Here is a 25,445-nt window from a genome sequence, read left to right on the forward strand (position 1 = left end):
CCTGTACCATGCAGCTGCTTCCCGCTAGCTACCTATTTTACCTTTGGTAGTGTATATTTTACATTTGGTAGTCCATGCCACTCTCTCACTTCGTCCCAGCTTACCCTTCCCCCTCCCGTGTCAAGTCCATTCTCTACATCTGTGTCTTATATTTCTGTCTGACCTATATTATTTTATTCTCTTGAAAGAATTTCTTTTAACATTTCCTGCAAGGTAAGGCTACTGGCTACAAACTCCTTCAATTTTTGTAGGTCAGAGAAAATATGTCTTTACTTTTGAAGGATAATTTCACAGAATACAGAATTCTAGGCTGTTGGGGTTTTTTTTCTTCAACAGTTTAAATATTTTACTCCACTCATGCTTGTATGGTTTGTGATTAAGTAGTTTAAAGAGGTTTTGTAAGTGGTAAATTCTCTTAGTCTTTTGACATCACAAAATGTCTTTATTTGTCCCTCACTCATGAATGATAGTTCATCAGGTTATAGAACTCTAGATTGGTACCTTCTTCAGCCATTTGAGTGGAAATCTGCCTTCTGCTACTATTTGCAGTCTAGAATTTATTCCATTTATTTAGCTTTTTTATTTTAACTTCTGTATTTTTTTATCTCCAAGATTTCTAATTATGTGTGTTTCTGTTTAGTTTATACCTGGTCTAGTTTTTGCTGTTTTTTTTTAATGGATATCTCAAATATACAGAGCATTAAAAAACATTTTAATATCATTTTCTGATTACTGTTATTTTCATTTGGTCTGCATTCAATTCATTTCCTGATTTTTATTAGTTACCTTCCTTACACTTATTTTTCTTTAGTTTTAGAATATTAGTTTGCAGGATCAACTTGAGTGAGATCAAGCTTTCTCTTTTATCAACTGTCTCTGTCTAATACATTTTTAGTTGCCTCTGCTCACAAAACCACCCACTTTTGCCCTGCAGTTCAGAACCAGGTGGCTTAGACCCCCATCCTGATATGATATTGGTGATAATGCAGACGTAATTTTTGAGCTAGCTATGGATTTCACTCAAGTCCTAGATGCTAGAATGTGTCTCCGTCCTCCCACTTCCTTGGTATACACAAGTCATAACCTGAAGCTGTTTTGCAACCCTCCTTTTCTTTTTCTTTTGCTTTCTTTTTTGGCCACCCCGCACAGCTTGTGGGATCTTAGTTCCCTGACCAGGGATTGAACCAGGGCCCTCGGCAGTGAAAGCACTGAGTTCTAACCACTGGACCACCAGGGAATTCCCTGCAATGCTCTTTCAAATGCAGAAAAATCTAACCACCACCACACCCTCAATGCAGAAAAGATTAATACCAGACCCTGATTCTGAGTAGCAAACATAGTTCTAGTTCTTCATTCTCCAATGAAGAACTTTTAGTCTCTGCTATTCCAAAATAGTTGAACGCCCATCCACCTCTGCCTACGCCTAAACCAGGAGTGCAACAGACACATGATACTAAACTTGTTTTCCGTTTTTCGTGTTTCTGTCCATTTTCCCATCCGTGAAGATGTTTATATTATTTTGAGTATAGCTGTGTATTCTACATTTCCTCTGTCTATATTTTATCTGTCATTGCTGTGTGTTAGAAAAGGAAGGATTCTCTAAGCATGAACTAACCATGCCATTTTGATTGAATGACTCTTCACGTGTCTTTCATTTACTTTTTATTTATGTTACTTGACTTTAAAATAATTTAGCTCTTTGACTTGCAAGTCACAGGTGATATATCAAATAACTCAAAGAAAAAAATTCACTTGGAGTTTTTTCCAGAGAGGGTGACATTGCTGCCTCTCTTTTCAGGAAAAGTTAAACAGATTGAAAAGAATGCCTGAAAACAAGGGAGCTTAAACCATTGAGAAATTATTTCAGAATAGCCTTTACATGAGGGCAATATCCAGATTTCTTGGACTGAAACATAGTAGCCAACCCAATGACCAATAGCCACAAATCTTATAAGCAAAATGAAATGCTGAACTGCTGGAAATTTGGCCTAGAACTCCCAGAGCCATCCAGAATAAATTAAAAGATGCATTTTTCTGAAGTTTGAACTTAAAACTCTAGATATGTTAACCAGATATTCGTAACAGGATTAGTAATTATGGTCCCTAGGGGAATGATGTCAGTGAGAATGCGAAGTAAGGACCTACAAAAAGCTACTCCTCCATAAAACCAATGAGAACAATGGCAAAAAAAGAGGCAAAATCAACTTTTTCAGAACTCTTTAAATTAATCACAGGTTTGCAACAACCTGACCAGCAATTACTCAAGAAAAATGGTTGAATCTTGGAAAGAACAGTGAGCTTTGTGGTACTGTACTTGCCCTGTTCATAATCCCCACCTCCCATCCCCACAGTAACCTTAACAACCAACAGCCCCACAATCATGGTGAAAACCAGCAGTCTAGTAGCCATTCGTCAGGGCAGAATGGTTTTGAAGCTTCCCAAAACTACTATTTGCAACACTGTCATTATTTGACCTGTCTTGCAGTTCCATTAAAACCTCAATTCACAGTGCTTGTCTTTATTTGACCTAACTCAGACATTTCTCAGTGTGAACAGCCTTTTCCTGGAGCTTTGAAAACAATCAGTGGTAATCATTTAATATCATATCTGCCTAAGATAGCAATAAAACTTGGGGCAAATAAGAAGATAACCTAAAAACTTACAAGGAAAAACTAGGGAATGAGATGCACATAGAGGGGGTTGAAAAGCTCCAACACATTTCTAGGGATTTAAAAAGTCATGCATTGAGGATATGGGGAGGGGGAAGGGTAAGCTGTGACAAAGTGAGAGAGTAGCATGGACATATATACACTACCAAACGTAAAATAGATAGCTAGTGGGAAGCAGTCACATAGCACAGGGAGATCAGCTCGGTGCTTTGTGACCGCCTGGAGGGGTGGGATAGGGAGGGTGGGAGGGAGGGAGATGCAAGAAGGAAGAGATATGGGAACATATGTATATGTATAACTGATTCACTTTGTTATAAAGCAGAAACTAACACACCATTGTAAAGCAATTACACTCCAATAAAGATGTTAAAAAAAAAAGTCATGCAAATGGGTAGGACTGTACGCTTGCCCGGGAAAGACTTAAGGCTGTAATCTCCCACCTCTACATGACCTTGAGGCTCTGCATTTGCAAATAGGAGGTAAAGGGTACGGCAGAGTTATAAACTTCTGGAGGGCTGAAGGCATGCCCCAACGATCACACAGAGACCCTCTGCAAAAGGTGAAAGACTTTTTGGTTCAATTCATTTAAGGAAATCTTTGTCCAATAATTAGTTGACCATTAAGATAACCAAGCAGAGACAGCAGCGACCATACATGACAAAGAACACAGACTTTACAGAGTTAATCCAGGAAAGTCATTAAATAAGCAAACAAAAACAACATGGCCACAACAAGAATGGCAACAGTAAATCCTGGGGCAGTGGGAATCTGATATCCAGATTTGACATATTTTAAATGTGCAGTTTTCAACAAAAATTTACCAGTATATGCAAAGAAACAAGAAATTATAACCTATTCATAGGATAAGAAGCAGTTGGTAAAAAGTATCCCTGAGGAAGCTCAGGTGTTGGATTTATTAGACAAAAACTTTAAATCAGCTATTTTAAATATGTTTTTAAAAAATAACTAAAGAAAACCATGTCCAGAGAACTAAAGGAAAGCATGAGAATGATGCCATCAATAGAAAGAACATCAATAAAGAATTAGAGATTATAAAAATAGCCAAGTAGAAATTCTGGAATTTAATAAAAGTACAAAAATTGAAATGAGACATTCACTAGAATGACTCTTTCTGAGAAGGCAGAAAGAATCAGCAACCTGATAGGTAGGTCAATTGAAATTATCCAGTCTGAGGAACAGAGAGAGAAGAAAGAAAAGTGAACAGAGCCTCGGAGACCTGTGGACATTATTAAGTATACCAAAATATACCTAATAGGAGTTCTAGGAGAGGAGAAAGAAAAAGGGGCAGAAAGAATATTTGAAGAAGTAATGGCTAAAACTTTGCCAATTCTATGAAAAACCTTAATCTACACATCCAAAAAGCTCAATAAATTCTAGGTAGGATAAAGTTAAAGAGATCCATAACTAGACACTGTTAAAATTAAATAAAAAATGGAGACCGAACTTGAAAATTCCCTGAGCAGACAAAACCACTTAAGCCACGTAGGTGAAACCTAACTTGGGCCACTTGTTGTAAATGCCTCTGATAATCATGAAAGACAATTAAGTCATCTTCCTAAAAATAGTATAAGATTATCACTTTTAATCAAGACTTGCCGTCTGGAAACCCCCACTGTAATAACCAATCATTATAAAGTTTAAACAACTTCGTCATTTTCACTTTATAAGCCATCCTGTAACATCATGCCTCTGACCTTCGTATCAGTCTTTGAATTTAAAAGCTCCTAGCTTGTGAACTGTTCTTATAGGCACAATAAATACTTACTAAATACTACTTATTGATTTGGTGATTTTAATTTTGATATTTCTGGATTTGTGACAACACATCATAATCAAGCTGTTTGAAAGTCAATGAAAAAAAGAAAATCTTGAAAGTATGGTACCTAGTTGTCTCTATTTTTTATTTTAAAATGTATGCTTTAGGACTATCTATGTCACCCTATATTCAAACAGCCAAACACATGAATGAGATCTTCATTTTTATGGAAATGAATACCTGTATGGGAAATTGTACTCTTTTCTGTTATTATATTAGCTTACAGAAAGCCTGATTGTTTGGATCTAGGATCCATAATCAAAATACTCGCAGGCAAATTATCTCAGAGGAAAAAAAAATCTTGATTAAATAAATCAAAATATAGAAACCATTACAGAAATATCTCAACCATCAACTTTCATTTATTCAGTTTGATTGGGGAAATGGCGTATTTCTTAATTGATCACTCTGGGCAACTAAAAGTTGTCAGCCCTTTCTACTTTACATAAATTGCCATTTTTCAAATAATGAGGACATAACAATATGAAAAACAGAAAATCTACTCTAGCGAGAATAACCATGTTTTCTTCAGTGATTGAACCTTGTTTACAGCTTTAATGTCCCCATGGAGAATATGATATCTCATCATCCAGTACTAGAGATATAACTGGTTTTGGAAAACTTGGGCTGAATACACACCAAGTCTTAACCAGTCCTTTTATGTTGCTTTAAAAAAACAGTCAATTCCTTATGTTGGTTTGCTTACTCTTTCTCATCAGACAGTGGGCAGAAAATGCCAAAGAAATCTGTTTATTTGATCTTTTCCATAGTCTGGCCTTCAGATACATAAACAAATTTTGCACCTGACTGTAAACTAAGTACTCTGGAAGCTACTGAATGCTTTTGGAAGACTGGGGTAATGTTTAGTAGGCTTTTTCATAGGATCTTTAAGGATCTCTAAGGACATGAATAAGTTAATCCAACTTCCTAAGGTACCTTCCTTTTTTTTTTTTTTTTTGCGGTACGCGGGCCTCTCACTGTTGTGGCCTCTCCCTTTGCGGAGCACAGGCCCCGGATGCGCAGGTTCAGCGACCATGGCTCACGGGCTTAGCCGCTCCGCGGCATGTGGGATCTTCCCGGACCGGGGCATGAACCCGCGTCCCCTGCATCAGCAGGCGGACTCTCAACCACTGCGCCACCAGGGAAGCCCCCTAAGGTATCTTTCTTAAAGCCGGTAAGACTTTGATGTAACAGAAGAATCTGCCTCAAACAGTTTGAAAGGACTATGAACTCGACTAAAGAAAAATACAATAAAGAGCCAAAGTCTTGTTTTCATTTACTCTAACTCTCTAGTGGAGATAAGAGTAGTATAAACCTGTTGGGGAAAGACTTCAGAAAGTTTACAGGACATGGAAGGGGGCAGAGGCTACTTCTTCCAAACTTCTTTCACAAGCCTGCTACCTAAGCTGGGTTAATCTACAGAGCAGTAGCTTTCTTTCCTAAATGCCTGTATGGCTGTGCAGGAGAGGAGATAAGGTCAAGTTGCTACCAGGGCAGTAAGTCATTCATTCATTCAACAAATATATAATAGACAGCTATCATGGACCAGGCACTGTAATAGGCCCTGGAAATATAATAGTGAACATAAATTGACACAGGTCCCACCCTTACAGTGGTTAGTCAGGTGAGGAGTAATTTTTCTTGTCCAAGTTCCCAATTATACAAACTTCCAATAAGAGTTCTTAAGTGTCTTTCAAAGTCCACTCCAAAGAATAATTTTTTTCAGCATATTCCAAATTGCAGAACACTGGGCAAAAATTAGAATCCTCTACCCCTACCCAGGCCCCATTTACAGCCCTAAAGACCACAGAACTATCTCCTGCAAAGCTGTTAGTGGCACCTATGGCCTTTTCTGTTGTGTTTGTTCTTCTTAGGCCCAGTCTGAAGATAGCATTCTCATTCCAAACAAAAAAGGAAATACCCTGAGCAAGATAGAAAGATAAATATCGTATAATATCGCTTTTATTTGTAATGTAAAAAAAGGCTACAAATGAACTTATCTACGAAACAGAAATAGAGTTACAGATGTAGAAAATAAACATGGTTACTGGGGGGTAAGGGGAGAGGGATAAATTGGAAGATTGGAATTGACACATACAAAATACTATATATAAAATAGATAACTAATAAGAACCTACTGTATAGCACAGGGAACTCTACTCAATACTCTGTAATGGCCCATATAGGAAAAGAATCTGAAAAAGAGTGGATATATGTATATGTATAACACAGAGGTCCCCAACCTTTTTGGCAACAGGGACTGCTTTCGTGGAAGACAATTTTTCCATGGACCGGGGGCAGGGGTGGGAGGATGATTTCAGGATGATTCAAGCGCATTACATTTATTGTGCCCTTTATTTCTATTATTATTACATTGTAATATACAATGAAATAATTATACAACTCAGCAGAATCAGTGGGAGCCCTGAGCTTGTTTTCCCTTGTCACTCACTGATAGGTTTTTGATATGAGTCTGCAAGCAATTGATTTATTATGGTCTCTGTGCAAACCTCTCTGCTAATGATAATCTGTATTTGCAGCCACTCCCCAGCGCTAGCATCACCGCCTCAGCTGCACCTCAGATCATCGGCATTAGATTCTCATAAGGAGTGTGCAACCTAGATCCCTCGCATGTGCAGTTCACAGTAGGGTTCACGCTCCTATGAGAATCTAATGCCGCCACTGATCAGACAGGAGGCGGAGCTCAGGCAGTAATGTGAGCGATGGGGAGCAGCTGTAAATATAGATGAAGCTTCGCTCACTTGCCTGCGGCTCACCTCCTGCTGTGCGGCCTGGTTCCTAACAGGCCATGGACCAGTCTGGTCCGTGGCCTGGGGGCTGGGGACCCCTGGTATAACAGATTCATTTTGCTGTACACCTGAAACTAACACAACATTGTAAATCAACTCTACCCAAAAACAATTATTAAAAAATATATATACTATATTTTTATATAGTATAAAAAATATACTGATACTATAACCTTATCTCCTTGTTTCTAACTGGTCCTTGGAAGCCTAGAAGTCTGAAAGGAAGAACAACCCCCTCCCAAATGGTGTTTTGTTTTATGGATTTAGTCAAATGCTCAACAAGCACATTAAAAACTGTGTTGACCCCCAGGGTCTACTTCCTTCTCCTTTGTTTCCCTCCAGCATTCCATTTATAAACCTGCATGGCTGTTAACATGGAGATTTTGTGATCAGAGGAGCTATAGGGTCAGGGCTTAGAACAGAATTGCCGCAAAATGGTTTGATTAGTCATTGCTCTGAATAGATTAAAGCAGCATGAACACCTGCCTTGCTGAGGAGGACAAAAGGTGAGACTGTAGAAATGAATTAAAATAATTTGCTTCCAGGGGACAGTATAGGGCATACATCATCAAATCTGTTTCTTCCTTTTCCCAGCAGCTAATAAAAGGAAATAGTGAAAAGACATTCAGCATTGACATGAAATCATCAGACTTCTAACTTCAGTGCTGGAGAAGGAGCATAAATGGCTTCATTACTGATATTTCTATACATAATGTAGAAGTGAGAAAGGCAAACCTTGATAATAAGCCAAGATAAACTGAAAAGACAGTCCACACCAGGTTGTGGGGTGGGGTTGGAGAGAGTGGTGAAGAAGAAAAGAAAGCAAGCATCTCCAAATAATTACCACTTGTCAGTCTCCAACTCTATAAGTGCTTCATAATTGCCTTTGGCTCAGCCCTGAGCTTTTTCCATTGAATATCTGCTGAGAGGCTTAAAAATCATGAACAAAAAAAGGAAGCTTCCAGACAAAGAAAAATATCCCCAATGGGACAAATCTCTGTGAGACCACGCACTGACATCAGCATTCACAGCCAGCCTAAACCTGGTTGAAAAGAACATTCTTCCTTTTGGAAGAATTAAAAATGAAAGGAGATTTGGACCCCTTAATGTACCCTGACTGCTCCTCTTTTTTCTGACTTTATTTCGAACATAGTGGCCAGAACCCTTTCCCATGGAAGGGTGAGAAAGCAGAGGGATACTCAGAAGTCCCTGCCTGATGTCCCTCTGAATCCCTTGTGTCAACCAGATGGTTAGCACTGAGAAGGGCAGAAACAAAGAGTGCTTTTCAGAGTCCAGAGAAAATGAGTAGGTGGGAAAATAACCTCAATTAATGCTATCAGAGTAATGGTTCTCCACTCTTTCCTCTCGTAATCCTCCACGTCCCACATTTGCCTTTATCAAAACAAAAGCCCTGGTTGATCTCTTAGCACAGAGCTATTTAACCTGAACTCATGTTCCCCTCGAGCATCCATGGATGGTTATCAGGGAGCCCAGGAGCCTATGGAAATATGCAAAATTTCACATTCATGTGTCCATAGAACTTTTTAAAAAGATATTTCATAGCTTTTATCAGACTCTCATCGGACCTTTTACTCTAAAAGGTTAAACACCACTGTTTTTGATGTTGCCGCTACTGAACATCTGTATGTCTGCCCTCTTGAATTTCAGCAGATTCAAAGGGAAGAGAGAGGTAAAAGAAAAGTGGCTATGTCCGGGCAGGTGGTGGGGGACAAATCGTTTCAGTCAGGAGAAATTGGTTGGAAGAGCTAAAAGGAGCTCCACTGCCTAGGTCTCTGCCCATGTCCTTTAATCTCTTCAAGATTATACCTGCTTTCTCCATGCCACTGCTCCTTCCGGAAGTGAAGAAATCTCAAACTCCAATTTGAAAAATGCTACCTGATTAAAAAAATCTCTTCTAAGAACCTCATCCTGGGCCTCAAGATTTTTTTAATCATTTACCAAGACACTGTCCACACTTGGAATTCTTCACGTTTCATGGTCTTTATATTCTTTCTCATGTGCCAAATTGGAATTTCCCTTTCTAAGAAAAGCTACCAACCTATATTCTGACAACTTCTAAAACATGGATGACTTAGTTCTGGCCTAGCATCATTCTAGCTTCCTGGGTAGTGCACATACCCTTTGCTTCATAGGGACAGTAGAATGGTCCTGCCAAGTTTTAGATATAGTATTTTCTTAAAGGATCACCGTCATTTCTCTCAAGAAGATAAATAAAAACCAAACTCCTAGCAATGGACTACAAGGTTTACATGATTGCATCCACCAGCCCCATCCACCCTGCCATCAATCTCACTACTTTACTGGCCTCATCCGCCATTCTCCTCCTCTCTGACGTTGCTCCAGCCACACCGGCCTCCTCACTGTTCCTCAAACACACAAGCACACTCTAGCCTCATATCCTGTGGACTGGTTGTTCCCTCTATCTAGAAACAATCTCCTACTAGAAACCACCAAAGCTGGCTCCCTTGCTTTCTTCAGGTCTCTGCTCAAATATCACCTTCTCAGAAAGGTCTTTTCTGATCACCTCATTTAAAAGAGTGACTAATCCCCACTTCATCTTTCTCTTTCCCCTTTACTTGGTTTTATTTTTCTTAGTATATCTCACCATCTGAGATATATTTATTTTCTCCCCTCCGCTAGACTGTAAGCTCCATGAAGGCAGGAACTCCACCTACCTTGCTCCCTGCACCTTATCCCAGCACCTAGCACAATGTCTAATTCATAGTAGGTACTCAGTAAATATCTGCTGAGTGAACAATGAGCAGAGGATGATGGGCAGAGAGCTCAGTATCAAAGCTCCCATACTGAGTTTCTCATTGGCAATTTAGGGAAAAAGAAAATAATCTATATTAACCATGCACTTCATTTCTATTCCAAAGTCAGATGAGACCTTGAAGTATAAGTTTCACTGCCAAGTCCTTCAATCTAAATTACAATATTCGTTATTCTTCTTCGTCAAAGCTCCCTGCCCTTTTCTTTCATAGCACTATTCAACATGTGTAATGATCATGCATTTATTTTTTAAAAGATGTTTAACATATGCTTCCTTCCATTAGAATGAAAGCTTATGAGGGGTCTGGGACCAGGCTGGCCTCGTTGGCTACTTGTAGCTGGTGCCCAAGTGCACTAATGGGGACCTGATGGACTCAATGAATGTGCTGAATGAGTAAATGAACAAATGAGAAGACCTTTATAGAAGTTAAGTCCTCTTTGTTCTTAACTACACTATCCCAATACCAACGCCAGGGATGCAGTTTAAAAAATGAATAACTCCCTCAAAACCACTATTTGAGGATTTGAAGTAGAAATAGGGACATAAAGGAAAGTAAAACCCCAGTTAACAGGAATATTCTACTTTCCATTTTTGACATTGTGTGGTCACTATTCATATGGTATCTGACCACAGATTTTGAGAAAATTGGTGAACAGAAGGAAGTGGGAGAAGGATGCTTTCTCATATTAGATTTGGTACAGGAGAAAAGATAAGTACCATCTAAAATTGCTTATGTTCTAGTCTCCAGATCTATGAAAGAAGCAGACATGTAGTACAGTCTCCAATTTGTTTTGGATTTGACAATTTTGCTGAATGACTAGGCTCTTCAAATCACTCAAGGCTCATTGAAACTTTATTTTCATATATAGAGCAGATGCATGAGAACAAACATAAAACTTGCTCTCATTGTTTTCTTGAGTTTTCTTTGGAGCCACCATCAAATAAAACCTCACATTTGTAGAGCTAGCCACAATTTAGCATTTTTACCTATGTGGATTATTTCATTTAATCCTTACTACACTGGGAGATAGGTACTATTAATATCACCATTTTCCACATGAGTAAGCTATGACCTAGAGAGAAGCAATGACATTTCCCAGGTTACACAGGTGGTACATGACAGAGTCAGGATTTTAACCTAGATTTTCAACTTCAAGTCCAGTGCTCCTTCCATGACATCCTTCTGTTTCCATATTTTGCCCCCAGGAAAGATTGGTTGTCCAGGGTGACAAACTTGTCCTGGTTTGCCTAGGTCTTTCCTGGTTTTAGCACTGAAAGTTCCGTCTCTCAGGAACCCTCTCTCAGTCCCAGGTAAACCGGGATGGTTCATCACCCTCGTTGTCACTCAGACCATATCTATAAACTCATCCTTCTTTCTACCCTACAATATCCATACTTCAACCCAAATTTGACATCACCAAATTTGATATTTGTTTTATCCCTGTGCTCTTATTTGTCATATGAGAACAAAGATTTAGAGAAAACAAGTTTATGTACTTTTTGGTTTTGTTTCATGCCTAATTCAGCATCCCGTGTAAACAGGCACTTTAATAAAGTCTGGTTACTAATTCTGTGACAGGCACTGTGATTCATGTTTAGGAAGGAGCAATAAAGACTGGATTCAAGGTATGGGTCTGTTCTTTGGTTACAGGCAAGAGCTTTCCCCTCTTCTGGATCTCAATTTCCTCATCTGAGAGTAGGTATAATAATCCCTGACTTGCCCATCCCATAATGATGAAATAAGATATATATGAAAATAACCTGCAAAGGGCTAAGTATATTAGTAACACTGTAGCAGAAAAGCTGGAGGAGATGGTGAGCCTAGCATCACTGTAACGTGTGGCGGAACAGCCTGATTCAAGTCAGCAGTTTTGTACTCAACACTGCGCTGCGAGGCGGGCAGTGCATCATTAAGGCAGTGGAAATCAACAGAGTAGCCCTGCCACGATCACATCATTTGGCCTTAGCTTTTCCCTTATTATGGCCACCTAATGGCTAAGACCACAGCCCTCTTTCATCCTTCCTGGAGCCTATTTACCTATTTGCTAAATTTGCCAAATGTATTCTCTGCCTCTGCGTTCAACCAGCAAGAGGCAGGATGTGACATTCTGCCATTAGTACCTAGACCACTTCCTGAATGACAGGAAACTTAGAAATAGCCCCCATGCTCACTTTTCTAGATATTCAAAGTAAATGTAATTTCAGAAAACTGACAATATTAAAGCCTTGAACCTTAGAGAGCATGTCACCCATGATTTCCTCATCCAAAGAGGAAATGACATACGTAACCACTTTCCCAGATCTCTCAGACACCCAGTTGCTTATACTAAGGAGCCTGGTGCTGAGTGCCTGGCAAAAGCGTAAGGTTAAACCTGAGGGGGGCGGAAAAAGAAACCATGATGAAAAACAGACATACCAAGGAAGAGGCAATTGCAGTTTGGCATTTCACCGTGAGTTTGGGCCTTCTTCCAGAGCCAGAGTGAGACCCAAGATGAGCCTGTTGTCACGGTGACCATGACAGCTGAGCTGAGGCAGTGCCTTGAGGTTGGGGAGACCTCGCAATACACCATGGCCAGGAAAAACCAGATAACAGAACAACTGTTAAATCAGCTGGGGCTTTGATACATTTCCACCTTCCATTTTCATGCTCCCCAGCTACATCCTCAAGCAGTGATTGTTTCAGACTGACCGACCGGCCAGGGGCCTCCTCTCAAAAGAACCTTTTTCTTTTTCTTTTTCTTGTTTTTTTGTATTCCTCTTATTTCTTTTTCTTCTCTGATTGCCATGGCTAGGACTTCCAAAACTATACTGAATAATAGTGGTGAGAGTGGACATCCTTTTCTTGTTCCTTATCTTAGAGGAAATGCTTTCAGGTTTTCACCATTGAGAATAATGTTTCCTGTGGGTCTGTCGTATATGGCCTTTATTATGTTGAGGTAGGTTCCCTCTATGCCCACTTTCTGGAGAGGTTTTATCATAAATGGGTGTTGAAGTTTGCCAAAAGCTTTTTCTATGTCTATTGAGATGATCGTATGGTTTTTATTCTTCAATTTGTTAATATGGTGTATCACATTGATTGATTTGCGTATATTGAAGAATCCTTGCATCTCTGGGATAAATCCCACTTGATCATGGTGTATGATCCTTTAACTGTGATGTTGGATTCTGTTTGCTAGTATTTTGTTGAGGATTTTTGCATCTATATTCATCAGTGATATTGGTCTGTAATTTTCTTTTTTTGTAGTACCTTTGTCTGGTTTTGGTATCAGGGTGATGGTGGCCTCATAGAATGAGTTTGGGAGTGTTCCTTCCTCTGAGATATTTTGGAAGAGTTTGAGAAGGATGGGTGTTAGCTCGTCTCTAAATGTTTGACAGAATTCACCTGTGAAGCCATCTGGTCCTGGACTTCTGTTTGTTGGAAGATTTTTAATCACAGTTTCAATTCCATTACTTATTACTGGTCTGTTCAAATTTTCTATTTCTTCCTGGTTCAGTCTTGGGAGGTTATAACTTTCTAAGAATGTGTCCATTTCTTCCAGGTTGTCCATTTTATTGCCATAGAGTTGCTTGTAGTAGTCTCTTAGGATGCTTTGTATTTCTGCAGTGTCTGTTCTAACTTCTCCTCTTTCATTTCTAATTTTATTGATTTGAGTGTTCTCCCTCTTTTTCTTGATCAGTCTGGCTAATGGTTTATCAATTTTGTTTATCTTTTCAAAGAACCAGCTTTTAGTTTTATTGATCTTTGCTATTGTTTCCTTTGTTTCTATTTCATTTATTTCTGCTCTGATCTTTATGATTTCTTTCCTTCTGCTAACTTTGGGTTTTGTTTGTTCTTCTTTCTCTAGTTCCTTTAGGTGTAAGGTTAGATTGTTTATTTGAGATTTTTCTTGTTTCTTGAGGTAGGCTTGTATAGCTATAAACTTCCCTCTTAGAACCGCTTCTGCTGCATCCCGTAGGTTTTGGATTGTCGTGTCTCCATTGTCATTTGTCGCTAGGTATTTTTTGATTCCCTCTTTGATTTCTTCAGTGATCTCTTGGTTATTTAGTAATGTATTGTTTAACCTCCATGTGTTTGTGTTTTTTTATGTTTTTTCCCCTGTAATTCGTTTCTAATCTCATAGCGTTGTGGTCAGAAAAGATGGCTGATATGATTTCAATTTTCTTAAATTTACTGAGGCTTGATTTGTGACCCAAGATGTGATCTATCCTGGAGAATGTTCCATGCGCAGTTGAGAAGAAAGTGTAATCTGCTATTTTTGGATGGAATGTCCTATAAATATCACTTAAATCTATCTGGTCTATTGCGTCATTTAAAGCTTCTGTTTCCTTATTTATTTTCATTTTGGATGATCTGTCCATTGGTGTAAGTGAGGTGTTAAAGTCCCCCGCTATTATTGTGTTATTGTCGATTTCCTCTTTTAGAGCTGTTAGCAGTTGCCTTATGTATTGAGATGCTCCTATGCTGGGTGCATGTATATTTATAATTGTTATATCTTCTTCTTGGATGGATCCCTTGATCATTACGTAGTGTCCTTCCTTGTCTCTTGTAACATTCTTTATTTTAAAGTCTATTTTATCTGATATGAGTATTGCTACTCCAGCTTTCTTCTGATTTCCATTTGCATGGAATAACTTGTTCCATCCCCTCACTTTCAGTCTGTATGTGTCCCTAGGTCTGAAGTGGGCCTCTTGTAGACAGCATATATACATGGGCCTTGTTTTTGTATCCATTCAGCAAACCTGTGTCTTTTGGTTGGAGCATTTAATACATTCACGTTTAAGGTAATTATCGATATGTATGTTCCTATTACCACTTTCTTAATTGTTTTGGGTTTGTTTTTATAGGTCCTTTTCTTCTCTTGTGTTTCCCACTTAGAGAAGTTCCTTTAGTATTTGTTGTAGAGCCTGTTTGGTAGTGCTGACTTCTCTTAGTTTTTGCTTGTCTGTAAAGCTTTTGATGTCTCCATCGAATCTGAATGAGATCCTTGCTGGGTAGAGTAATCTTGGTTGTAGGTTCTTCCCTTTCATCACTTTAAGTATATATCATGCCACTCCCTTCTGGCTTGTAGAGTTTCTGCTGAGAAATCAGCTGTTAACCTTATGCGAGTTCCCTTGTATGTTTTTTGTTGTTTTTCCCTTGCTGCTTTCAATCATTTTTCTTTGTATTTGATTTTTGCCAACTTGATTACTATGTGTCTCGGCCTGTTTCTCCTTGGGTTTATCCTGTATGGGACTCTCTGTGCTGCCTGGACTTGGGTGGCTATTTCCTTTCCCATGTTAGGGAAGTTTTCGACCATAATCTCTTCAAAAATTTTCTTTGGCCCTTTCTCTCTCTCTTCTCCTTCTGGGATCCCTATAATGCGAATGTTGTTGCATTTAATGTTGTCCCAGAGGTCCCTTAGGCTGTCGTCATTTCTTTTCATTCGTTTTTCTTTATTCTGTTCTGCAGCAGTGAATTCCACCATTCTGTCTTCCAGGTCACTTATCCGTTCTTCTGCCTCAGTTATTCTGCTATTGATTCCTTCTAGTGTAGTTTTCATTTCAGTTATTGTATTGTTCATCTCTGTTTGTTTGTTCTTTAAATCTTCTAGGTCATTGTTAAACGTTTCTTGCATCTTCTCGATCTTTGCCTCCATTCTTTTTCCGAGGTCCTGGATCATCTTCACTATCGTTATTCTGAATTCTTTTTCTGGAAGGTTGCCTATCTCCACTTCATTTAGTTGTTTTCCTGGGGTTTTATCTTGTTCCTTCATCTGGCACATAACCCCCTGCCTTTTCCTCTTGTCTATCTTTCTGTGAATGTGGTTTTTGTTCCACAGGCTGCAGGACTGTAGTTCTTCTTGTTTCTGCTGTCTTCTCTCTCGTGGATGAGACTATCTAAGAGGCTTGTGCAATTTTCCTGATGGGAGGGACTGGTGATGGGTAGAGCTGGGTGTTGCTCTGGTGGGCAGAGCTCAGTAAAACTTTAATCTCCTTGACTGCTGATGGGTAGGGCTGGGTTCCCTCCCTGTTGGTTGTTTGGTCTGGGGCAACCCAACACTGGAGCCTACCTGGGCTCTTTGGTGGGGCTAATGGCAGACTCGGGGGGGGGGGCTCACACCAAGGAGTACTTCCCAGAACTTTTGCTGCCAGTGTTCTTGTCCTCACGGTGAGACACAGCCACCCCCCCACCTCTGCAGAGACCTTCCAACACTAGCAGGTAGGTCTGGTTCAGTCTCCTATGGGGTGACTGCTCCTTCCCCTGGGTCCCGATACACACACTACTTTGTGTGTGCCCTCCAAGAGTGGAGTCTCTGTTTCCCTTAGTCCTGTCAAAGTCGTGCAATCAAATTCTGCTGGCCTTCAAAGTCTGATTCTCCAGGAATTCCTCCTCCCGTTGCTGGACCCCCAGGTTCGGAAGCCTGACGTGGGTCTCAGAACCTTCACTCCAGTGGGCGGACTTCTTTCGTATAAGTGTTCTCCAGTTTGTGAGTCACCCACCCAGCAGTTATGGGGTTTGATTTTATTGTGATTGCGCCCTTCCTACCATCTCACTGTGGCTTCTCCTTTGTCTTTGGATGTGGGGTATCTTTTCTGGTGAGTTCCAGTGTCTTCCTGTCAATGACTGTTCAGCAGTTAGTTGTGATTCTGGTGCTCTTGCAAGAGCAAGAAAACCTTTTTCTTTCTACCACCTTCGTTGTTGAAGACAGTAAATAAAATGGGCAATCACCTCCCAAATTGATATCCTGGCCTGATTTTTGCTCCCTCACAGAAGTCTAATCCTCACACAGCATCCAGAGAGATCCTTCAAACTCCTCCATAGCTCTCCATCTCATACTGAGCCAAAGGCAAAGCACAAGGCCCTCACTCTGCCCTCTAATACCCCAGTTACCCCTCTCACCTCATTTCCTACTACTGTTTTTCTTGGTTGCTCAACTCCTGCTGTCCTGGCCCCTTTCCTACCCTGTGTCCACATCAGCCATTCCCCTGCTCGAGGGCCTTGGCACTTGTCCTGTACCCTCTGCCTAGAATGATTTTCCCCAGATATTTGTGTTTCTTCAGCCCTTTTCTGCAATGTCACCTTCTCAGTGATCCTTTCCCTGGTTTCTCTGTCTCAAACTGAAACTCTGTCACTTAAGATACCTCTAATACTTCTTATCAACTTCTCCTCCTTTATTTTTCTTCCTGGCACTCAGCATTATCTAACATACGATGACATATTTTACTTATTTTTTTATTGTCTGTCTCCCTCAGAAAGATTGTAAACTCTATGAAAGAGAGGATTTCTGTCTGTCCTGTATCCCTAGCACCTAGGAAAGCACCTCACTCCTAGCAGGCACTTGTTAAATATTTAAGTATCTGTTAAAGAACTAGGAAGTGAGTGAATGAATGAAAAAGATTAATCTTATAGGGTAAATTGTGCTAAGGTAATCATCAGTTGAGCTTTTTCTGTTTTGTTTTGTTTTTTTCTTTGCAGGAGAAAAGAATGACTGAATGGGGCTTCCCTGGTTGGGCAGTGGTTAAGAATCCACCTGCCAATGCAGGGGACACAGGTTCGAGCCCTGGTCTGGGAAGATCCCACTTACCATGGAGCAGCTAAGTCTGTGCACCACAACTACTGAGCCTGCGCTCTAGAGCCTGCGAGCCACAACTACTGAGCCCGTGTGGCACAACTACTGAAGCCCGTGTGCCTAGAGCCCATGCTCTGCAACAAGAGAAGTCACCGCGATGAGAAGCCCGTGCACCACAAGGAAGAGTAGCCCCACACTCACCGCAACTAGAGAAAGCCCACGTGCAGCAATGAAGACCCAATGCAGCCAAAAATAATTTTTTTTAATTAAAAAAAATGACTGAATGGCTTAAACATGAAAATACATATGCATCCATTTGCGGACAGATGCAGGAGATACTGAGATGCTTAAGGGCAGAGAGACTGCCTTCCCTACCTGCCCTCAGACGTGCCATCCCCACCCCCCCACACCCTACCTGAAGTGCTTAGCGGATAAGACACATCAACAGGATGAGATGCAAGAACAATTTCTGGCACAAGTAAAACTATCAATAGTTTAATTTTTTAAGCTACTGTGTATTGAGAATTTACTATGTGCCAGGCCCTTTATATAACCACCTAAAATCCTCACACAAACACATCAAAGTACATATCATTACCCCTATTTTATAGAAGAGGAGACTAAGACTTAGAGAAATTGAGTAACATGCCAAAAGTCACATGAGTAGAAATACACAGAACTGGTTTTCAAAACCAGGTCAACAGCACGCAGAGACTCTGCTCTTTCTGTACCACCATACTACTCTAGCTGAGGGGAGGGAATGTACCCTCATCCAAAGTTTTCATTCTGACAAACAGGTCAAAACCCTCAGACTTGAAATGACTTGGCATTTGCAGTACTGACTATATTTGCCTGTATTTCCCTGACTGTATTTCATTTCTATTAGCAGACCTAGAGCTAGAAGACCAAAACCAGAATTTTGCATTTTAATTGTCACACAGCAGTCTGATCACATTGGGAGAAGTGGAACACATGTAGTCCTCCTTGTTTATGGCATACTAGTGGGCTCTAAGGAATTCCAAGCCTATGCCACTGTACAGAGCAAGTTCCCAGAGACAAAACATTCCACTGAACACCAGATGAGTGGAAGGCACCAGGTTTCCCTGCCAAACAATTTTCTTCCCTTTCTTATAGCCACCCTTTCCCAAAAAGGAGGGTCTGTTATGCATTCAATGTACGTTAGATGAGCACAGCGACCAGGCACTGTGCTAGGTGCCAAGGACAGAAAGGTGATTGTGATTCCATCTAGCAGCGGAGAGAGATATGTAATCAGATGATAAATGACCACCCAATGTGGCAAAGACTATAATGGGGTGTAGGAAGAGGGTTCAGGAGACACATAAAGAGGGGGAAATCTGACTTTTACTAGAGGATGTAGAGAAAGGTTTTCCTGACGACATTACAAAGAACCACTCAATTCTTTTTAAATCAACCACATATTGAACAACGAATTTTTTCTAGGTATGGTGTTAGGACTTAACCATCCAGACGTTTACTTCTGTAAAGTAAGTGAGGAGCTTTCATCATGGCCAGTTCACTGAAGTGCAAGTGGTCATGACTTCATCCCACGTGTACTGATGGCTCCGTTATGTGTGGCCCAGAGACACAGAATTTCTAACACTGACCAATAAACCTGTAATGCCAACCCTTGGTCACAAGGGGGACAGGTGAGAATCTGAATTCTGATGTTTTAAAAGCCGAAGGACATATAGAATCCATCCAGTTGAGTGGTTTGCAAAACCACAGGGCAGAGAGTAGGGGGTGGGCAGAAGCCCAGCGTATGGGCCTACAGACTCTACAACCAAGCTTGAAACAATGCAACTCTGCTGTTTTATATATTGAGTTTCTGTGTCTGCTTTTGTTTGAGATGAGGGTCCTGTTGCTGAAAAGAATTTAAACTGATCCACTCACTCATTTTAGAGATGAGGGAAATTAAAGCGCAAAGAAGGAAAATAATTCACCCCAGGTGACACTGTGTCACATTGAGCAAATGATTTAGAAGAGAGAAAAGAAGAGATGTGAAGCAAATGATTTTACTTCTATGAGCCTCAGTTTCTCCATCTGTGAAACGGGAATGATAATAATGTATATCTATATGGTTGCTTTGAGGATTCATTGAGCTAATGCATTCATATACTTAGGCCAGTACCTGAAACATACTAGATATAGGAAAAATATTGACTACTACTATTATAATGATGATGATGATGCAGTCAGTTCCAGTTACTTCTTAAAACTCAAGTTTCCTGCTTTGCAAACCAGCATTCTGTTCTCTGTATTGCACTGGCTCAGGACAGGCACTGGTCAGTGTGACTTGACACAGTTGACCATTCCTCCCTCCTGGATTCACTTTTTTCATTTGGGTTTCTGAGAAAGGCGCTCCCTCACTGGGTTTGCCCTCTTACTTCACTAGTTGCCCCTTCTTAGCCTCCTCTGCTGCCGCCTCATTTCCCTGACCTTTAGATTGCCATGGCACTTAGGCTTCAGATCTCTTTTGTCTTCTACACTCATTCCCTAGGGCATCTCATTCAGGCCCAGGGCTTTAAATTCCCTCTGTCTGTTGATGACTCACAAATTCGTATGGCCAGCTCAGACCTCTCTCCCCTGGGCTCCAGAGTCATGATACCAATCCAGCATCTCCATTTCAATATAGACTTCTCAAAGTAAATGATTTTCTTACCAGGTTTGCTCTTACTCCCACTATTCTCCATTTCATTGAATGCCCCCAACATCCTCCCAGTTGTTCAAACCAAAAACCCAGGAACCTCCTTTCTTTGCCTCCGATTCCATATCTAATCCATCAGCAAGTCCTGTTGGCTATGCCTCTAAAATTCATGACATTCATGATATTCACAAATTCATCCACTTCTCAACGCTGCATTGCTAAAAGCCTAGGCTAAGCTACCATTATCTTTGGCCTAAATTACCACAAAAACCTCCAGTCTGATCTCCCTGCATTCACTCTTGCTGCCTTATACACCATTCTTTATGCAGCAGCCAGAGTGAGCATTTTAAAATCATCATTCAGATAGTGTGATTGCTCTGATTAAAACTTCCTGCAATGACTTCTCATTGGACATCCCTGGGTAAAGCAGCATAGCCCTGCCAGTGCACTTTCTATCCCGCCATCCCACTTCTTTCCTTCATAGCAATTTTCACTATTTGAAACTGTATGTGCGTATATATTTTTACTTGTTTACAATTTTAAATGTCTTACACACACACGCACACTAGCCAGTAGAATGTCATTTCCATGAGGCAGTAACTTTACCTTAGCCACTGCTCTATCCCTAGCACTTAAAAGAGTACCTGTCACAGTAAGCCCTCAGCAAATATTTGTTAAGTACATGAATGAAAATGGAAATCTCACTGGAGACTCGACTGGGTCCCAACATGTCCTGCCTGTCTCTGTGAAGTCTCCTTCCAAAATAAAGTCCACATCCTAGATAAGACCATAGGGAGTCTGTGAAGAAACTGCTTTTCACTCCACCTTGACCTTAACAGGTAAATTAAGCATCCACATAGCTCTCTGAAAGTCTTTTTTGTGTGTGTGGTACGTGGGCCTCTCACTGTTGTGGCCTCTCCCGTTGCGGAGCACAGGCTCCGGACGCGCAGGCTCAGCGGCCATGGATGGGCCCAGCCGCTCTGCGGCATGTGGGATCTTCCCGGACCGGGGCACGAACCCGTGTCTCCTGCATCGGCGGCGGACTCTCAACCACTGCGCCACCAGGGAAGCCCTGAAAGTCTTATTTTAAGGACAAAACTGTGGTTTCTCCAGTCTACAATACTTTAATGAGAAAGGATCCATCATGATCAAAACTACTGTTCCTAACTATGGTTGTGATGAATGTACAATAATTAAGATATTCCAACTAGTGTCACTTGATTGGCACATTCCAGTTAAGGAGGATGCTATAAATAAAGAGGTTAAAAACATCACCTGTTGCAAATACTGTATAGGAGAAGAACTCCTGCACAGAGCCCTTCAGGATAATAGTTCTGATGATGAATGGCTTATTGCTACAGAAAGATACTGACTTGTAGAACCAGAGACACAGCAAAGAAGGGGAAGAGCATGCTGATGTGCGAACTCGCTCCAAGTCAGCATGGGGAACCCTGGAAATAGGTCAAAGGAGGCATTAAAGAGCAGGATTGGCCCTAGGCAACATTGTACAATGAGAGAAGTTGTCCAATGGAGGAAGTAATAAGTGAAAGGGATTTTCACTAGTTCCATTCGTTATTCAGCTACACAGGAGAGAAGAAGTGGAGGAGTAGAAGGGAATTTGGCCTGTACTTTGTAGCACAATGATTCACATTAGAATCAACTGTGAATATTAAGACATACCTAGGCATCACTCCCAGAATTCTGATTTAATTAATCTGGAGTAAGTTCCAGGCACTAGTATGTTGTTTAAGCTTCCCATGTGATTGCAATGTGCAGCGAGGTTTCAGAACCATTTTTAGCTGATCCAAATCCTAAGTCGGTTTTTTTAACTCTGGTTCTCCAAGTGTGATCACTAGACCTGCAGCAACAGTATCACCCAGGAACCTGTTAGAAATGCAAATTATGGGCCTCCAAATCAGGTCTAGGGCATCAGAAGCTCTGGGGGTGAGGCCCAGTGATGTGTGGTTTAACAAGCCCTCCAGGTGACATATTAAGAAAAGTGAATATACCCCCTCCGACTATAAAAGAGTTAATTAGGAGGTGCAAGAAGCAAACTAGATATACTTTGAATCCCAACTGAACAGAAGCACTAAAGCTGATACTGTTTTTGTAGGACTCTCATCCCCAAGAGAAGATGTTAGTGAGTTAAACACAAGCACTGAACCAAAATACAAATATAAGATTAAATCCAAGGTTAGACGATTCTATATCTGGGAACATTTAAGGATTAACACTAAAGGTACTGATTTGTACTTAGGAAATTCTTTCCTTTAAATAATATTAGTTCTGTAGAAGTACTTTAAAAAAAATTATCAGAGTGCCATGGAAACCTCTGGGCAGCTTGTTAAAAATGTAGATTCCTATGCCCCACACCCAGAGATTTTGATTTAGTAGGTATGGAGTGAGGCCTGTAAGTTTACATTTTTAATTACCCTTTTAGGTCATTCTGAGGATGACAGGAGACAATACCCTCTTGGGTGCTGAATCCACACATACAGAATTACAGAGTAACAACAATAATGGCAAAAGCAAGACCTATAAGGTAGACATGTGGAAGCTGACTGCAGCCTGTTTTATATTTTCTACTTAATTCTTGTTTGGGACTGATTTGTTTTAAATATGTAAACAAATTTCCTAAGTTTATCTCCGAATAATTTTGGGGTGTCTTTAACCACCAATCTTGGCATGTAAAGTCATGGAGAGTTCACAGCTTTCTGACTGACTTATCCTGCATCAGCCCCATACCACATATCCCATCATAACCACTAAATATTCAATAATGGTAATGACATCTAAAGTATTCTCCTCTATTGCCAGAATATGCCTTCATGTATGTTAACATAAGCCATAAATGGAAGATGAAGTCATCTACTATTCAGCTTAAACAAGATATAGTGCTTACACACCAATTATATACATACATACACAGAAACACACACTAACCACAGGACTTTCAAACTCCAATAGCTTTTTAGTCTCCTATTCCATGGTCTGGTTGAACTGATTAGAACAAGGAAAACTCATTCATTGCCTTAAAACAGGGCCATTGTTTAGTCTCCTCAGAACCCTGCCTTGGGCATGGCCAACCCAGGCAATTGCGCAGACCCTGATCTTTTACTGACAGAAGGGTCTATCTTTAGTAGTGGGAAACAATTCGTCCTAGACTGAATATAACTCCAGTTCTGCCTAACAAATCCTAAAAGACAGACCTGCAAGTATCATTTTCGTCCTAAGTGATGTAACTACATTCCAAATCAAAGCTGAAGAATATGTATAAGAATACAAATATATATATGTATGTATGTATGTATCCAACACCCGCAAAGTAAAACTCACAATCTGGCATCCAATAAAAAATTACCAGGTATGCAAAGAAGCAGGGAAAGATGACCCATAATGAGAAAATAAATCAACTCACCAAAACTGACCCACTACTGAAACAGACCTTAGAATTAGCAGAAAAGGACATTTAAAAAATTATAATAACCGTATTCTATATATATTAAAGTTAAATAAAGATATGGAAGATATAAAAAAGACCTCAATCAAATTTGTAGAGATGAAAACTACAATGTGTTACACAGAATATTCTACTAGATATAATTAATGGCAGACTAGATACTGAATACAAAAAGATTAGTAAATCTGAATACACAGCAATATGAAGTATCCAAAATAAAACACAAAAAGAGTAGAGGAGAGAGAGGAAGTGTAGAGAAAACATTTGAAGGTAACAACCAAAAACTTTCCACATTTGTTGAAAACATAACACCATATATCCAAGAACCTCAGGGAAACTCAAACCAAAAAAAAAAAAATACCAGACCAAAATACATCATAATCAGATTGTCGGGGGAAAAAAAGACACGTTATGTAGAGAAACAAAAAAAACAATGACAGCCAAACAGTGGAGTGTCATCTTTAAAACACACAAAAAAAAAAAGGAAAAAGAAAATATCTCCCAAAAATAAAAGGAACAAATCCATATACTCCTGGGTATGTACCCAAAAGAAACAAAAGCAGAGAACTGAACAGATTTTTGTACACCCAGGTTCATAGCAACATTAGTCACAATAGTCAAAAGATGGAAACAACACAAATGTTCATCAACAGGTAAATGGATGAACAAAATGTTTTATATATATATATATAATGGAATATTATTCAGCTTTAAAAAGTAAGGTAATTCTGATACATACTATACAACACGATGAACACTGAGGACATTATGCTGAGTGAAATAAGTCACTCACAAAAAGGCAAATATTGTATGATACCACTTACATGAAGTATCTAAAGTAGTCAAATTCATAGAGACAGAAAGGTGAATGGTGGCTTCCAGGGGCAGATGGAGGGAGTGGAAATTTAGTGTTTAATGGGTGCAGAGTTTCAGTTGAAAAAGATGAAAAAATTCTGGATATGGATGGGGATGACGGTTGCACAACAATGTGAATGTACTCAATGCCACTGAACTGTATAGTTAAAAATGGTTAAAATGGTAAATTTTATGTTATGTATGTTTTAGCACAATAAAAAATCTTAAAATGAGGGGAAAACAAAGATGTTTTCATGCACACGAAAGCTGACACAACTCATCACCAGCAGACCCACACTACAAGTAATGTTAAAGAAAGTCTGTCAGGTAGAAGAAAAACTATACTAGATGGATATCTGGATCTACACAAAGAAATAAAGAGCACCACACCCCACACTGGTCAGAATGGCTATCATCAAAAAGTCTACAAGTAAGAAATGCTGGAGAGGGTTTGAATAAAAGGGAATCCCCCTACACTGTTGGTGGGAATGTAAATTGGTGCAGCAACTATGGAGAACAGTATGGAAGTTCCATAAAAAAAAACTAAAAACAGAGTTGCCATATGATCCAGAAATCCCACTCCTGGGCACATATCTGAAGAAAACTCTAATTCGAAAAGATACATGCACCCCAACGTTCATAGCAGCACTATTTACAATAGCCAAGACATGGAAGCAATATAAATGTCCCTCCACGGATGAATGGAAAAGAAGATGTGGTATATAAATACAATGAAATATTACTCAGCCATAAAAAGAATGAAATAACGCTATTTGCAGCAACATGGATGGACCTACAGCTTATC

The sequence above is a fragment of the Delphinapterus leucas genome, chromosome X (genome assembly GCF_059928025.1).
Source record: "Delphinapterus leucas isolate spDelLeu-1000000601 "Yukka" chromosome X, BTC_Dleu_Yukka2, whole genome shotgun sequence".
Classification (NCBI taxonomy): Eukaryota; Metazoa; Chordata; class Mammalia; order Artiodactyla; family Monodontidae; genus Delphinapterus; species Delphinapterus leucas.